The following is an 8,378-nucleotide window of genomic DNA, read 5'->3' on the forward strand; positions in this document are numbered from 1 at the left end:
AGTACATGAGGGTTTCATCTGACTCAGTACCTCACCTTAAGGTGATTCAATCTTGTTTGTGAAAAATAAGGATGGATCTTTGAGATTTTGTATTGTAAAGTCACTACCAAGAATAAGTATTATTTACCTAAGGTTGAATATCTATTTGACCAGCTAGTAGGAGTCCGTTATTTCTCCAAGATTGATCTGAGATTCAGTTATCATCAGTTGAGAATCAGAGAAGAGAATGTGCTGAAAACAGCTTTTTCAATACTAGATATGTATATTATGAGCTACTAGTAATGTTGCTTGGATTGACTAATGCCCCCACAGTATTCATGAACTTCATGAATAGAGTTTTCATATCGTTTTTGGATCACTTTGTTACTATCTTTATTGACAATATCTTAGTGTAATCTAAGAGTGTAGAGGAGTATAGCCATCATCTAAGAAGAGTGTTGCAGACTTTGAAAGAGCACATATTATATGCCAAGTTTTTCAAGAATGAATTTTGGTTAAGAAGTATCTCTTTCGTAAGTCATGTAGTATCAAGAAATGAGATTGAGGTAGACCCTAAGAAAAAAGTAGTAGTAAACTAGCTAAAACCCACTATAGTGATAAAGACTAAAAACTTTTTGGGTTTGGCATGCTATTATAAGAGATTTGTTTAGGATTTCTTTAAAATAACTGCTCCTATGATCAGGTTGACCCAAAAGAATGAGAAGTTTGTCTGGACTAAGTAATGTGAAGAGAGTTTTAAATAGTTGAAAAGAAAATTAATATCTGCATCAATGTTAGCTCTGCCTATAAGTAAAGAGAAGCTTATGATGATGTGGCATAGTAGTTGGCTAGGGTTCTCCAAACTTCATACGACGTCTTTGCACCAAACAACAAGGATGTTACAATAGCACTGCGATTTAGCTTATCTTGTCAAAACCAATATGGGACGGAGAGAAAAGCACCTGTGAGTGGTTGTTCCATGAATTTTGGAAAATCTTTTTCAATTAACAGTGAATACCATTAAGTATGCTAAAACATATATCTTGAAGTCAACCACATACATGAAAAATCGATAAAATTAGATTATACTTTTTTATATTTTTCTCCATCTAAAAAATAAAACTTTTTCTTTTTATACAATGAAATATAATAAAATTTTAGTTTTTTTTTTAACATACTGAGTATGGCTTGTAGAATTTACAATTTCATTGATTTCACATAATATAATCAGAGTTATGAAACAATACTATATTTTAGTATAGTAAACAATAATAATTTAAAATTTTTTTGTCTTAATAATAATAAAACAACAGGTCAATATCAATTTAAAATGGTTATAAAAAAATTAATTTTTTATTATATATAATAATATATTTAATTAATAAATTATTTTATATTTAATAAAATTATAATTTTAATAGTGATTTTTATTTATTATAAGAAAATAAATAAATTATTATTATATATTATAATAATAACAATATATACCATAGTTTTAACAGTTATTATTAATTTATAAATAAAATTTAAGTATAAGTTAAATTGTTTTAGATTTATTTATATAATAGAGTTCACATAAAAATAAATTTAATAATTATTAAATTAAATTTTTTTATAGAAATTTATATTAAATTAATTATTAATTATATATATATATATATATATAAACTTAAATATAAATATTCCATTTCAAAAAAAAAAGTTAGAACATAATAATTAAACTGAATTATTTAAAGCATTTGGGTTGGATTCAGTTTACCATATACATCAAATATTGAATGTGTTTGGGTCCATCCGAGTGATATGTAGGCCAACCTAATATAATGCATTAATGTTAAACCCTAGCTTTTAATAGAAATCGCTGCAAGTTCACTGAATCTGCAAACATCGAAATAAAATATGATATTTTGTTTATTAATTTTTTAACATTTTATATTTCTTATTTTAAATGAATGATTTCACAAACTTGACAGTTTAATCAATGGCGGAATCAGGAGCTTCTTTTTAATAGGGCTGCGTCGCTGCGGCACCTTCATCCCTTCAAAACATTTTTCGGTCATCGGTACGGCACGTGCTCCCTCGCCGTACCTTCCCTCCGCCCTTCCCTCCGCCCCTGCAGCTTATGGTGTATGAGTCCTACATGGTGACATGGCCATGCATTTTAAGTTTGTCTGAAAAATTATATATATATATATATAAAATGTGAAACAAAATAAAATTTTATAGACTAAATTATATAATATTTTATTTTATTTAATATTATTAATATGAAGTATAATTTTTTATATGAAAAATATAAATATTTAATGAAATAATTTAATATATAAACCTTATCTATAATATTTTATGTAATATCAATAATAAGATATTTTTATTTTCAATATAAAATTTTAAATTGAGAAATTATATATTTATTAATAAAAAATTTTAGAGGCTCTATTATATGTTATCATTTACTTTTTTAAATTTAATTAGGTATTATTAATTATAATTATAATAAATTAAAAAAATTGTTTTATCATTTAAAATTTAAAGTTTTAGATTATAAATATGAATTATATCTAATTTTTTAATCTAATAATTTTTTTTAGATGTGAATTTGAAATTATTTATAAAATAGCGTTAAATCTATTTCAAATTTAAATAACCAAACACAGCATAAAATTATCTATTTTGTATACATCAAACTAATATAAGGTGATTTCTGTTTGGGTAAAAAGAAAATCTAAGCTCAATGAGAGAAAATCTAATTTCAATGGGAGAAAGGTAACCTAAAAATACTCTAATACCAAATAATTGATATTTTCTTATGTGACAAATTAATATTATTATTTAATTATTATTATTATTATTATTATTATTATTATTATTATTATGAAATTCGATGAATATGGACAATAGGAATCATGAATGGCCAACAACCACACATTACCAAGCAATAATGAAGAATTCGTCCATGGAAAGTGTAATTTAGTCCGTTATCCCTACAAATGAAACGTCCTCTCAACTCCATCAATTCACTTATCACAAGCATTAAATAAAAAATTTTATGCGTTAGTCTTGTTTAATAATATTAGCGATTCCGGTAGCGATTAGAGTTCATCATATTCGATTTAAATTATAAAATTAATTAAATTAAATTAATTTAAATTTTTAATTTATTTTTTTATTTAATTTGATTTAATTTTTAATTTTAAAAATTTTAATTACTCTAATTCGATTTAATTTTAATAAAAAAATTAAACTAAACCAATTAATTGTATATTATTAAAATTTTAATTCAGTTTGATTTTAATAAAAAAGTAATAAAATTAAATTGAATCGATTAATAATAATAATATAGAAAAATTAAATTATATTAAATTAAAATATTTTAATTAAATTTTAAAATATTAAAAATGAAGTATAAAAAATAAAAATATTTATTAAAAATTTAACTGATAAAATTAAATCGAATCAAACTAAATTAGATCAATTTAAATTTTAATTAAAATTGATTTTTTTAATTTTTATAAATATTAAAATTTTAATTTTTAATTTATTTAATTCAGTTAAATCAAATTTAGTAAATGGTAATCTTTAATCATCGTTAACTGTTAAAAGACAGTATATAATTATTTATTTAATTCGATTAGCATTACAAGCAAATTTATTCTCCATGATTCGAATCTTATCCATACATATCCCTTTCTTACTCTCTTTCTCTCACTCTCTTTTTGTAATTATGATAAATTATAACAAATATTAATGAAAAAAATTTGCATTGATAATAATTTTACTATTATATTAATTAATATATAATAAAAACAAAAATAATGATATATAAAAAAATATAATGATAATAAAAATTATAGAAATCAGTAAAACTTTATTTGAATAGTAAGATTTATTATTATTATTATTAATTATTTTTTAATAACAATTGTAATTTTATTCTAAAATATTTATAACTATAATTTGTAGAATTAACATATAAGAATTATATATTATTATTATAAATTTATAATAGCAAACTTTATATTTTTAGCAACAAAAATTTTTATTATTAATTTTAGTATTTCTTGTAGTGATTCTTGAAATTTATCAAAATTTATAACTTAAGTTCATACTTTTTAGATAATGAATAATTTAGAATGCATTCATTTTTGTTATATTTTTTATTTAATAAAAAAAATAAAAAATTTATTTAGTTGTTAGTGTTTTTTTTTTTTACTTGCTAGAAAGTATTTTTAAAATTAAAAAATAAAAAACCGAAAACCATTTTCTTATTATTAATTCTATCAAATTATTATATTTTTTATAATTTTTATTATAATATTATTATTAATAATTTCAAAATTTTATTTTCATCAATCAGATTTATTTTTTTAATATATTTATTCAATTAATTTATAAAATATATTTTTATTTTATAATTATAATAAAATTTACTAATTAATTTTTATATTATGAAAAAATTTATTAATTTTAAAAGATATATTAAAAAGTATTTCAGGTTTTAACAAATTTATTATTCAGTTATTTTATTAATTTTAATTTTAAATTTTTATTAAAAAATTAATTAATTAATATCTTAATTTTATAAAAATAACTCATTAGTTGACCTCTTAATTTTTAGAAATATATTAAAATTTTATTAAAAATATTAAAAAAATATACTAACTAGTCCTTTTATTAATTTAGTTATTAAATATTTTACTATTTAGTTTCTAAGAGAAAATTTATTAGTTGATCTTTCAATTTACAAAAATATTTATTAATTAATTCTTTAGTATTACATTTAATAGTTAAAATTATTAGAGGAATTAATTAGAATAATTTTTTAAAATATGAGTGATATTTTAATATATTTTTAAAAATTAAATAATTAATCAATGAATTTTTAAATAGTTGCTAAATAATAAATTTTTATTTTAATAATGTTTAACAATTGAAATTAATGGACTGATTAATTAATACACTTTTAAAATTTTAAAAATATTTTAATATATTTTTATAAATAACAAAAATTAAAAAATTATTTTTAATTTTAAAAAAATAAAAAATGAAATTGTATAGCATCTTTAGTTTTTGAATTTTTATATTAAATTTATTATTAATTAAATTAATTAATTCAAATTAAAGTGATTAAATTGTTATAAATATTAAAATTATAAGCCTAAATTATTATGAATTATTGAAATTAAAGAAATTGAATTATTATAAAAAATAAAATTTAAAAGATTAAAATTTTATAATCTAAAACTAAATTTTATAAAATAATTATTTTATTAATAAAATAAGATCTAATTATTTTTTATTAAAATAATAAAAATTAAATTATGAATTTTATTAAATTTTAGATACAATAGTATAAATTACCTTTATTATTTTAACTTTCAGCCTTTTGTAGGCTCAGAGTGGCTACGGCCCACTTATAATTGCTGCTTTTTTATTTTGTTTAAATTAAAAAATTATTTCAGTTAATTAATTATTTTAAGCATTTAGTTAATTATATCATTTTTTATAAACTTATTTTATTATAGTAATTTAATTAAACGGCCTCAATTTTTAATCAAATTATTTATTGGTGGATAATACTATCTGGAGAGAAGTTATTGGCGGATGGAAGTTATTAGTGTAGTTGGTTAGCAACTCAAATACATCATGGGTGGTTTTTTGAACAGTTGAGCCGATCGAAATTTAATCGAATTAAAATAATTAAAAATTTTAAAAATAAAAATTAAATAAAAAATAAAATTAAATTAAAATTTAAAATTAATTTAATTTGATCAATTTTTTTTATTTAAATTAAAAACTGCTCAACTCTATACACCAAAAAAATCACATAAAATAAAATATTTATGTTTATAAAAAAATTAAATACATCTAATTTATATAAAATTAAAATATATGAATATGAATATATCCATACTCATATTCATATATTATAAATTCACAGTACTATAGAATATATTTAAAAATTTTTAATTTAAATTTTATTTTTACCATTCATATATTTAATTTAATGATAAATATATTTAAATAAATTTAAAATACCTCATATTCTACTGTTTTTTAATTTTCGGTATTCAAATAAAAAAAAGTTTACCATTTAATTTTTCAAGCATTAATTATATTTATCTTTTTCAAATATTATGTTTACTTTTTTCAAGTAATCAGTTCAATTTTCAAGCACTAGTTACAACCACAATAGTTGTAAGTGAGATTGCATTCAGTGGATCTAATTGCCATAATTGTTTGATTTTGAAATAAGGAGAGCATTTATTAGGTGATATTTTCAATACCCGACATGTTCAACTATTTTAGCGATTAACTTGCTTCGATTGTTTTTAAGGCAAACAATATTTTGTCACGCTCAGCGAGACTTATATTTTACTATATTAAAAAATTTTATGCACCACAGTTATTTGGGGTAAATTTCATTTACAGCCACTAAAATTAAGTTATTATTTTATAGTAATAACGGAAATTAAAATTAAGTTATTATTTCATAGTAATAACGAAAAAAAATTATTAAATAGTTATTTAAAATATTCATTCGAATGTATTTTTAATTAATTTTTTGATGAAGTCTACATGTAATATGTCTTACGTAGTTAAAAAATTTTGAAATTAAATTATTTTATCACATCATAAACTTTGAATTAGATGCGAGCATTTAATCAATTCAGTTTAAAATCGAATCAAACTGAAATAAAGTAAAAATTAATTTTATTAAAATTACAAAACCAAACTAAATTGAATCAAATCAAGTTAAAGTAATAATTGAATTGAATCAAGCTGAAATTTGATTCAAAATCTCCTTAATTCAAAGAATACTTTCCAACATCAAAAATAAAATCTCATCCAAAAATTAGCAACAGAACAAATCTGAAATACAAACTCTAAATTTTGATTTTTCATATACTAAAAATTAATCATTCTTGATTCAAAAAACTTCTATTATTGAAAAAATTTGCATCTAAAATTTACCAACAAACAGATGTAGAAATACAAACAAATCTAAATGTATAAAATGCAAATTCTTCACAAAATAAGAATATGTAGATTTAAGGAAAAACAAGCAAAACAAATTGCGACGGTGATGACGGAGGAGGGAGACCACGAGCAGCATGAGAGATGGCTTACGTTTAGCTTCATAGCTTGTGATGACCGCCCCAATGTGAGGCCAAGTCCGCAATGGCAGCATCAGTCCAAGATTTACGAAGCCTCTCAGGTGGGCCTGCCCAACACATTCAGCCCTGACTCAGTCTTGCCAAGCGGATCGGGCCTCCCTTAAGCCTCAGTCCCTTCACCCCAAGCTCGGCCATGAGACTTAACAGGAGAAGGGACAGCGGACTGACTGTCAGTTGTCGAAGCCGTCAAAAATAACCTTTTCAGTTATCAACAATATTATTATTGCAGATAGTGGTGAAAGGATCCACAGGGAATTAAAAACTTACCTATCTTCCTTATCAAGACTAAGAAAATAAACTGAAAGCGAATAAATTGAAAGTGAAATAAACTGACAATAAAAGTAAAAAGGGGGGGTCTTGAGATTGATTCAGTTAAACTAATAAAGAAAGCAATAAAGTAAGCGAATAATAAAAGTAAAGAGAAATCAATAATAAGAAAGCTCTAGTTGAAGAATTGGATCCACTTCAGTTGTTGGGATTGATCATTGATACTTAGGTTCCTTTGTTTGATTCAATAAATTAGTTATAAAGATGGAAGACGCTTCTCACCACCATATCTCTCCTTAAGCATAAATTAATTAGGGAACGTCCTCTAACCAATCACTAATCAACAAGTTGTTAAGGAACGTTCTAGGGTCTTAGGCATCAAAACAACTGTCAATTGCATTAAGAAATCGAGAGACCTAATTTTAGCTACCCAAACGCATGGTGATATTGCTAGATCATGCAACTTCCTTAGTTTTTACACCAAGTGTTCTTGTGTTTAAACAATCCAAGCAATTACAGACTCAAAATTATTCAAACTAACAATATATTACCTTGTAATCAAGAATCAAGTGGCCACATTGATAAAAATAACAAAGCAATAATGGAATCAAGCATGAAATTGCACAAATATTGAATAAACCAAAGATAACAATGTATGTTCAGATCTCACAATCCATAAAACAACCAAAGTTTCACCTAATCTTCAACTAGAATTAAATGTTTCAGCCACTCATGGCTGAACCAAAACCAAAAAGAAAAGAAAAGGAGAAGAAGAGATGAAGAGCCGAAGCTTGGAGAATAGAGGGGAGAGCCGGCCGAATGGAGAAGATGGGGAGAAGAGTTGCGGCAGCCTTGAAGATATGTATTTATAGAGTTAAGGTGCTGACCTAGGTCTTACTTGCTGCCCAAGTTGTTAAGTTGCTACCCAAGAGGCTGCCCTAAAGTGACTTGCCG

Source organism: Manihot esculenta, chromosome 3, assembly GCF_001659605.2.
Source record: "Manihot esculenta cultivar AM560-2 chromosome 3, M.esculenta_v8, whole genome shotgun sequence".
NCBI classification, from domain to species: Eukaryota; Viridiplantae; Streptophyta; class Magnoliopsida; order Malpighiales; family Euphorbiaceae; genus Manihot; species Manihot esculenta.